Below are 10,710 nucleotides of genomic sequence, written 5' to 3'. Positions count from 1 at the left end.
AAGTCCCCCTTCAGATTTTATTGATTTATTTCCCATCTGGATGTGAAGTCAGCTCAGATAACATATGGCACACTGTGGCAGATAACTGTGGCAGATAACACTCTTAGGCCTCACTCCCCCCTATCTGAGTTACCTACTGCAGCCCTCATCCTCCACATACAARACCCGTTCTGCCAGTCACATTCTGTTAAAGGTCCCCAAAGCACACATCCTTGGGTCGCTCCTCTTTTCAGTTCGCTGCAGCTAGCGACTGGAACGAGCTGCAACAAACACTCAAACTGTACCATTTTATCTTCATCTCTTCATTCAAAGACTCAATCATGGACACTCTTACTGACAGTTGTGGCTGCTTCCCGTGATGTATTGTTATCTCAACCTTCTTGCCCTTTGTTCTGTTGTCTGTGCCCAATAATGTTTGTACCATGTTTTGTGCTGCTACTGTACCATGTTGTGCTGCTGCCATGTTGTGTTGCTACCATGTTGTTGTCATGTTGTGTTGCTAGTATATTGTGTTTTCATGTGTTTCTGCCTTGCTATGTTGTTGTCTTAGGTCTCTCTTTATGTAGCGTTATGGTGTCTCTCTTGTCGTGATGTGTGTTTTGTCCTATATATTATTATTTTAATTTATCCCAGCCCCCATCCCCACAGGAGGCCTTTTTCCTTCTGTTAGGCAGTCATTGTAAATAAGAATTTGTTCTAAACTGAGTTGGCTAGTTAAATTAAGGTTAAATAAGTAATAAATAGACACAATTCAGTTAGATTGTATGTCATCGAGAGATGCGCAAGACTCAAATTAGATATGCATCAGTGCAGTCACAGTCAAAACTATCCGTCTCAACATTTTGGTGGAAATCCTCAATGGAAAATGAATAAATAAATGGAAACTGGATTGCAGTGGTTTGGAAGTATCCAACAACTTTCAACTGAGAATCCCTGAAGTATCTTACATTATGTGGAATAATTTACCTCATCCATCACGGTTTGGTGAAATACTCTGTGATTAGTCATCTCTCAAAGAAAGAGAGATTATAGAGAGGTAGGGAGAGGTGGGGGGCTGGCAGGGCAAAGAGGAAATCCCAATGCAACCTGAACTTCTTCTACAAGTTCTACATAGTTCTACCAGAGCAGGCTGTTGCTAGCAATCCTCCACCCCCTCCCATCCTGCCTGTCAACCAACCCCTAACACGATATATTCAGCACTGTGAACCCCCCCCCCCCCCCCCCCAACAACAGAGGAGAGAGAGAGACAGAGAGAGAGAAAGAGAGACATATACAAACTCCAGCAGTTCACTCACAGGCCATTACTCACACAGCAGTAGGGAGGGGGATCAAAAGCTCAGGGTTCCCCAATGTCTCCCAGCACAGTCCCACTGTGGTTAGGACTGAGACAGACATGCACCTCCAGTAAACAGAGACCCTAAATGCCAAAAACGCAAAGTGAAAATAATACACCAAAAGTGTACGTACACACACTTCCTGTTTCCCTTCACAAATTCCTTACGGGAGGAAAGTTATCTGCGGCACGTTGAAGACTTCTCTTTCAGTTTTGCTCGCCTCTTTACATTCCAAAGCAGTAATTCTCCACACAGTATTCCTACTATCACTTGTTTATTGATGGTGCACATGCTCTTCATGTGACTCCAATGAAGACTCCAAAAACACTGTACAGATACTCTGCTCTGTATTCTTTTTTACAATAATACTAATTTAAGATCAGAGATCGTAAAATGGGTGCAGTGCAGGTCAAAGACAAATGAAACGTATTTTGAGGGGAAATGTACAGAAGAGTATAATGTGCACAGTAAGATGGGAAATAAGGATTTTGGTTTAATCTGATTTCCTGTATGTATTGCTGAGACCTCATGCAAAGTCAGGGCCTCCAAAAGCACAGCAAGCATTTTCCTGATGAACCGAGGGCTATGGAAATGGCAAGTGTGAGTGGACAGAGGTGGGGGTGGTCAAGGCACCTTGCAACAGCTGGTCTGAATTATCCGGCGGGGTCGAGGGTGGCGGGGAAGGGGTGGTGGGTACAGAGACTCCTGGCGCCAAGATCGGGGCAGCAGGTCAGGGAGGATGACGATTACCAAAATACAAACGGGCAGCCGTACCTAGGAGAGCAGGGGGTGTTCATGGCTCAGAGAATCCCAGCTAGAGGCTGGGGAGGCTAGATGACTGCTGCGGTGGAGGGATGGGGACAAGGACAGGGACGGGGGGCTCCTACTCTGACTTCCTATCAGATAACCCCTTCCTTTCCAAATGACAGCCCAAAAGAAACCTATTGAAAGTGGAAAGACTATTTCTAAGAGTTGCCATTACTCAAACTGGTCAGTTTTATCAGATGAAAAGTTGTGTAGTTCATCAACCATACAGTTAGTGTGATAATTTCACCCACATGTTGTTATTGCCCACACAAGCTTGGCATGTTACTGGTGTGGGATAAAATTGACTGGATGCCTGTTTTCTATTCTTAAGGTGTAATGTAGGTTTTTATAAGAACACATTTACAACATAATTTTCACAAGCTCTGTAGTATGGATCAGAAGCAGGGTTTTGTAAATCTGGTTTATCAATAGAAACCTGGTAACACTGCTGTTTGCAACACACTGTTTGTTTATCTGTCACATGTCTGTCCTCAGGTCATTTGTGATCGACCAGACCAGTCAACTGATTATTGATGTCATGGCAGAGCGTGGATCCCTCTGCTGGCAATTTGTTTATTTGCATCTCCATTAGCTTTTGTAGAAGCAGCAGCTACTCTTGCAGGGGTCCAAAAGCAGTGTACTGCTGCCACAAGCCTTCATCATTACAGTCAGAGAATTCAGAGGTGGAGGAGCCCTATTTGGAGGGATTAGGGTAAGAGTTGAGCCAGGGTTGAAAATTAGTTATGGCTAAACCAGGATGTGGACATGAAGCTAGGGTTAGGGTTTTGGCTAAACTGGGGTGTGGACATGAAGCCAGGGTTAGGATTATGGTTAGGGTTATGGCTTGGGTTAGGGTTGAAATGGGGTTGTGACATGAAGTTAGACTTAGTTTTTTTTTTTCAGTCCATTGAATGACATTGAATATATGAAATGTACATTTCTGAATTGCACATACTGTATGGGTATTAGGGTTGTAACACTTGCACCTCCATACTTGCTGTAGTTGTGCCGCAGAGCATCATGGGGGTTTGCATGTGTTGTAAATGATCACGTTCTAGATAAATGGTTGGGCTGAATTTCTGTCTTCCGTTTCATCATTATTGATTTGTTATAAAAAGGTGGTTTTGAAATCCACAAGATATAACAGTATGGTTGTCTGGTCTACTTTTAGACTACAAGCATCTCAATATTCTCATCACTGTGGTTTCATAAGAAGATCCATACAACACCCCCAAGGAGAACTGTGCTAAATACAAAACATCACTGTCACAAACCAAAATGTGTAATGGATGGATGGATGGAAGGATGGATGGATGGATGGATGGATGGATGGATGGATGGATGGCTATGTATGGATGGGTGTCGTGGTGTGCGATGATATGGTTATGTGAGGTTAATAAAAATTAAATATGTGGTTAGCCCCTTGTTTGCAATAGAGGCGACGATTGTTGCTGTAGACGGCAGCATGACTTCCAGTAGAGGCAGCATTGTGCAGTAGAGGCAGCATTGTTGCAGGAGAGGGCAGCATTGTTGGCATTGTGAGGAGAGGCAGCATTGTTGCAGTAAAGGGAGAAACATGTGTGCAGTAAAGGAAACATTGTTGCAGTGAGGGCAGCATTGTTGTAGGAGAGGCAGCATTGTTGCAGGAGAGGCAGCATTGTTGCAGGTAGAGGGCAGCATTGTTGCAGTAGAGGGAAACATTGTTGCAGTAGAGGGAAACATTGTTGCAGTAAAGAAACATTGTGCAGTAGAGGGCAGCATTGTTGCAGGAGAGGCAGCATTGTTGCAGGAGAGGGCAGCATTTTGCAGAGAGGCAGCATTGTTGCAGTAGAGGGAAAACATTGTGCAGGAGAGGCAGCATTGTTGCAGGAGAGGCAGCATTGTTGCAGGAGGAGGCCAGCATTGTTGCAGTAGAGGGCAGCATTGTTGCAGTAGAGGGAAACATTGTTCAAGTAAGGGGAAACATTGTTGCAGTAAAGGGAAACATTGGTTGCCGCGAGAGGAGCAGGTGTTGCAGGCGAGGGCAGCAGTGTGCAGGAAGGCAGCATTGTTGCAGGAGAGGGCAGCAGGGTTGCAGGAGAGGAAACATTGTTGCAGTAGAGGGAAACATTGTTGCAGTAAAGGGAAACATTGTTGCAGTAGAGGGCAGCATTGTTGCAGGAGAGGGCAGCATTGTTGCAGGAGAGGGCAGCATTGTTGCAGTAGAGGGCAGCATTGTTGCAGTAGAGGGAAACATTGTTGCAGTAGAGGGAAACATTGTTGCAGTAGAGGGAAGCATTTCATTTTCAAATTCTTATTTACATTGACGGCCTGCACCGGCCAAACCAGGGCGACGCTGGGCCAATTGTGTGCCGCCCTATGGGACTCCCAATCACGGGCGGTTGTGATACAGTCTGCATTGTTGCAGCAGACTGAGTCTACAAAAATGATATTAGCTGTTCAGTCTCCTGCTTTTCTTTCTGCTAACTTGTCATGCGGCTGGCTGCATTCAGAAGTAATCTGTTAGGCTGTATAGTTATTCATTCAAATACAAGTTTGACAAATCATATTAGATAGATTACCTTTCACCTTTCATGCGTCATGCTCTCAACAGGTAAAATAACACATTCAAAGTTCTCCTTGAACAGGACACAAATCTTTACTGTCACTCAAGAAAACAATTTACCGTAAATGTTTAAAGGATAATGTAATATGGTATTGTGTGCTATATTGAGTATTGAGACACACTTCTGTCAGTGTCTGTTCAACTGTCTGGCCTGCTGCCAGGAAGTAACACTTCTCAGGATGCCAACTGATCCTAATGTTACACCTCAGGGGATGTGGTGCAGGGCTTCTCCTTCCCCCCAGGAATCCCTTCACCTGCTGCTACTGGCTACTGGGACATCACACAGCTCCTCCCGACCTCTACACACAGAACAGACAGAGTATAGAACAGAGTATAGCTCTGGTAAAGCTTAGATAAATTGTTTACGACTGGCAGAAGCTGAATTATTTCACAGAACCAGGGAAGCAGTGTTGTTGTGATCATTGACAGAATAAAATAGATTGTGTTAAGGTGCCCCCTGCTGGCTAGACTACTAACATGACAGGAGTCAATCTGTCAACCAGTTGTGTTAGTAACATCTCGTGGACAGGTTCTGGGAAGTAACAAACTTTCATGAGAATTTTGCATCTGGAAAACCGAGATTATGTTGTTAATCATCATAGATAGATAGATTACTGTTAGGGTGGCATTAGCTTTAGCAACATTCCTGAAATCCTGGTTGGAGGTTTTCAGGAATTGAGAGGGAATATGCAGGGGAACCTGGAATCCTCCAACCAGGATTTCTAGAAAACCAGGGAATTTTTGGAAAGTTACCAGAATTTTGCAAACCTAATTACTGTAAAGTATTATATCAACCTCCAAAATAGTTAATATGTGCTATCTATTCCAGAATTACATAAAGAGATACTTAACCAGCCTCATCAGTGGGGTGAATTGCCGGGACACACTGATCATCATGGTGTAAAAACGTTCAACCCCTCTGCTTGAAACTGAAATTCACAGTTTGACAACTTTGTTCAGACTGCTGCCACAGGCGCTGGTGTAAATGTACTGTTAGAGTGTGAATACTCACATGCAATCTAATCAGGCAGTCACCATGCAACAATGGAATTGAGCATTTAAGTGACACTTGTAATTTCACGGGACTCCAAACCCACCGATTCGATCTTTATGGATGTGTCTGTCTGCTCTTGAAGTAATTTGTCACTTTAACACATGCACCGTCTCAGACGGTCAGTTGTGTCTGTGTTTGAGCAGTTGCCGTGAGAGACAGGTGCCATTGTCTTATGGTGTGTGTGTGTGTGTGTGTGTGTGTGTGTGTGTGTGTGTGTGTGTGTGTGTGTGTGTGTGTGTGTGTGTGTGTGTGTGTGTGTGTGTGTNGTGTGTGTGTGTGTGTGTGTGTGTGTGTGTGTGTGTGTGTGTGTGTGTGTGTGTGTGTGTGCACGCTAGCGTGCATGTGTGGGTGCATATACAAGTATGCGGGAATAGGTCAGGACTTGGAGACTGTGTAAACTGTGAAAGAGACCCTGTGCACCAGTCACACATCCTTGTTGGTTTATGGTTTGACACTGGCCCACTGGCATACTGTCACCAGAGATTTCATATCTCATATCAAAACACCATAGTGGCCAAATCCCTGTCCCAGGTCTGTGTAGCCACCTGTACCCCATGGGCCTGTTTAAAGGATCCACAGGGGCCCCAGAGGCACGCCTGCCTGCTTGTAAAATAGGTGGAGATGCGTCTACCCTGACAATGAGATGTCGTATGGTCACATACTGCAGCTCTCACAAGCAGCCAGACAAATAGCCTCCAAGTCTATTGTAGGTCAGGCAGAGCAACTGAAACCAAGGCCCACAGTATAAGACATATTTTTATATGTTAAGCTACTACTAAATCTCCAATATTATGGAGATCATCTTTCAATACTTTCATATTTATGCCCAAAATACACAAGACAAGTTGACAATAACTCAATTGTCATGTAACATGCACAATACCAACAACAAGTGGACTACTCCTTGTTTTGGAACTTTTATAGTGTCCACTGATAACTTGAGTAATATTTGCCTGTACTGTAAGTGTTTGCTTTGCCTTGTTAATCCCTCTCCTCTTCTCTAGTCAGTCTCCGTGCTTAATGGGGAGGCGGAAACAGGCTGTCAGTGGGATCCCAGAGTGCGTTGGATTGTCTGCAGGGCTGTGTTTAGATAAGGCAGCATGCCCATTGTCTCTGATGGGCCGGCGAGGCTGAGGTATGCCTCCATGCTCTGGAAATAGAAAAACAGTTGAGGGCTTCCATACCCCGGGCCTGCTCGGGCAAGGCCGGGCGCACAGACAGAGACTTAACACAATGAAAGAGATACCATTGTTTGAAGACAGGGGGTAATGGCAGAGGTACTGTATCTCAACCAAACGAGTTGCTAAAAGACTGATCATGTTATTGTTGCCTGTGTGGGCAATAGCTGCTCAGTAGAAGGTGGCATGGAGGGAGCTCTAACAGAGGAATGATTGAGGCTTTGGCCTGTGTGACCATCTTTGTGTCTCCTCTCTGATAAATTGATTGCTAAACTTGAGCTTCTACAGTTGATGCCAGCTTTTGTAGACAATCACTGGGCGATTACAGAAAAATGATCACCCAATCAAATATAGAATAGAACATTTACGTCCACCACGGTGTCTGTGCCGCTCGGTTTTGCTTATCTAGAATGGAAAAGTAGTGGATGTTGTATTCTTCTCACTAACAGAAAAGGGGTAAGAGTTTGATCAACAGATCTTACTTTTGTTATTGTGTAATTGTGTGCATGTGTGAGGTGGAGAGAGAGTAAGAGAGAGACAAAGAGCATGTGTGGTGTTTAACACTGCTGAATGTAGTGCACTCGTAAATCTCAATCTCTTTGGATCCCTCTGTCTTAACACATGGCATTCTGTGAACAAAGATCTAAAACAACTGGCCCTTCAGAACATCCCAGGTCTGATTCCTGGGATTCAGGTCTTGTCCTGATGTCCCAGGTGACTACATTGGCTCTCCACATTGAGATCACCTTACTGTTGGGCCAGTAAACACACAAGCATACAGTCTATAATCAAAATATGGGCATTTTGGTAGAGTATTTTCAGGATGTAAGGAGAGCTGTTGTTTTCAGGACTCAGCTGTTGCATTGGGATGCAGTGTGGGCGGCACTACATAGGCATGCTGGGAAGGTCCATGCTACACTACAGAACATTACATACAGTGTTCTAAAGCAACATCGGTGGACTTTGGGGATTCATCACTCTCATTTGTTCATCATCATGCCAGCTTGTTTTTACTCACACAGTACGCAACACAGCCACCACTACTCTAAAGTGCACAGCAGGTTGGTGGCACCTTAATTTGGGAGAACGGGCTCGTGGTAATGACTGGAGCGAAGTTCGTGGAATGGTAACAAATACATCACGTGGTTTTATTTGAGTCATGCCATTCCATTTGCGCCGTTCCGGCCATTATTATGAGCCGTTCACCCCTCAGCAGCCTCCTGTGCTAAACTGTCCTGAAATAGCTCTGGCCTGCTATATCTAACAGATGCCCAAGAAAGTTTAAGCCATCAACGCAACACCTCTCGCCCTCCCATGGCAGGAGATAGTGCTATCAACAAAGATGGCTGCCTCTTAATCCTAGATTCCCATGTAGGACTTTGTTTTCTCCTATCGTCACAATGGAGCCCTGCACTCTCATACATGAGAAGATCTTAACCCTGTAATTTGTGTACTCTCTCTGTTTGTACTGTGTCTTAAAATGAGGAAATAGAAAATGTATCCCAATCACATTTTGGACACTTCTTCAGTACTGCTGTGGCTACAGCACTGGAACATGAAAGTGTGCTACTGTGCCTGTTTAACAATTAGATATTTCTAACAATGAATCCTTTCATTCAGAAATGCTGGAATCTGGCTTTGTCAATTCTGGGACACTTTGAAATGTGTCTTCCGCATTTAACCCAACACCTCTGAATCAGAGAGGTGCGGGGGGCTGCCTTAATCAACATCCACGTATTCGGCGCTCGGGGAACAGTGGGTTAACTGCCTTGCTCAGGGGCATTGGGCACAACATAATCCGAAAAACAATCAAAACAAACTGCAAACGCATCCAACAAGCTTGATGCATCCAACAAGCTTGATGCAGTCATTGCGTGCTAGGAATATGGGACCAAATACCTTTGACTAAATTTAATACACTATAAGTGAATTTCTCCAAATATTTATGACACCTTCAAATTTTTATTTTTATTTTATTTCACCTTTATTTAACCAGTAAGGCTAGTTGAGAAACAAGTTCTCATTTGCAAACTGCGACCTGGCCAAGATAAAGCATAGCAGTGTGAACAGGACAACACAGAGTACACATGGAGTAAACAATAAACAGTCAATAACATGGTAGAAAAAAGAAAAAAAAAGAGAATCTATATACAATGTGTGCAAAAGGCATGAGGTAGGCAATAAATCGAATAATTACAATTTAGCAGATTAAACACTGGAGTGATAAATCATCAGATGACATGTGCAAGAAAGATACTGGTGTGCAAAAGAGCAGAAAAGTAAATAAATAAAAGCAGTTATGGGGGGTGAGGTAGGTAAATTGGGTGGGTAGTTTACAGATGGACTATGTACAGCTGCAGCGATAGGTTAGCTGCTCGGATAGCAGATTTTTAAAGTTGTTGAGGGAGATAAAAGTCTCCAACTTCAGAGATTTTTGCAATTCGTTCCAGTCGCAGGCAGCAGAGAACTGGAAGAAAGGCGTCCAAATGAGGTCTTTGGCTTTAGGGATGATCAGTGAGATACACCTGCTGGAGCGCGTGCTGCGGGTGGGTGTAGCCATCGTGACCAGTGAACTGAGATAAGGCGGCACTTTACCTAGCATACCTTGTAGTGACCTGGAGCCAGTGGGTCTGACGACGAACATGTAGCGAGGGCCAGCCGACTAGGGCATACAGTCGCAGTGGTGGGTCGTATAAGGTGCTTTAGAACAAAACGAATGGCACTGTGATAAACTGCATCCAGTTTGCTGAGTAGAGTATTGGAAGCATTTTGTAGATGACATCGCCGAAGTCGAGGATCGGTAGAGAGTCAGTTTACTAGGGCTAAGTTTGCGGCGTGAGTGAAGGAGGCTTTGTTGCGGAATAGAAAGACGATTCTTGATTTGATTTTGGATTGGAGATGTTTGATATGAGTCTGGAGGAGAGTTTTGCAGTCTAGCCAGACACCTAGGTACTTATAGATGTCCACATATTCTAGGTCGGAACCGTCCAGGTGGTGATGCTAGTCGGGCGTGCGGGTCAGGCAGCGAACGGTTGAAAAGCATGCATTTTGGTTTACTAGCGTTTAAGAGCAGTGGAGGCCCACGAAGGAGTGTTGGTATGGCATTGAAGCTCGTTTGGAGGTTACGATAGCACAGTGTCCAGGAAGCGCCGGAAGTATATAGAATGGTGTCGTCTGCGTAGAGGTGGATCAGGGAATCGCCTGCAGCAGAGGCAACACATTGATGTATACAGAGAAAAGAGGTCGGCCCGAGAATTGAACCCTGTGGTACCCCCATTAGAGACTGCCAGAGGACCGGACAACATGCCCTCCGATTTGACACACTGAACTCTGTCTGCAAAGTAGTTGGTGAACCAGGCAAGGCAGTCATTAGAAAAACCGAGGCTACTGAGTCTGCCGATAAGAATATGGTGATTGACAGAGTCGAAAGCCTTGGCCAGGTCGATGAAGACGGCTGCACAGTAATGTCTTTTATCGATGGCGGTTATATGATATCGTTTAGTACCTTGAGCGTGGCTGAGGTGCACCCGTGACCGGCTCGGAAACCGGATTGCACAGCGGAGAAGGTACGGTGGGATTCGAGATGGTCAGTGATCTGTTTGTTGACTTGGCTTTCGAAGACCTTAGATAGGCAGGGCAGGATGATATAGTCTGTAACAGTTTGGGTCCAGGGTGTCTCCCCTTTGAAGAGGGGATACCGCGGCAGCTTTTCCAATCTTGGGATCTCATCTT

Source organism: Salvelinus sp. IW2-2015, linkage group LG1, assembly GCF_002910315.2.
Source record: "Salvelinus sp. IW2-2015 linkage group LG1, ASM291031v2, whole genome shotgun sequence".
Classification (NCBI taxonomy): Eukaryota; Metazoa; Chordata; class Actinopteri; order Salmoniformes; family Salmonidae; genus Salvelinus; species Salvelinus sp. IW2-2015.
The sequence above is the reverse complement of the archived record's forward strand: the minus strand, read 5'-3'. Positions refer to the sequence as shown.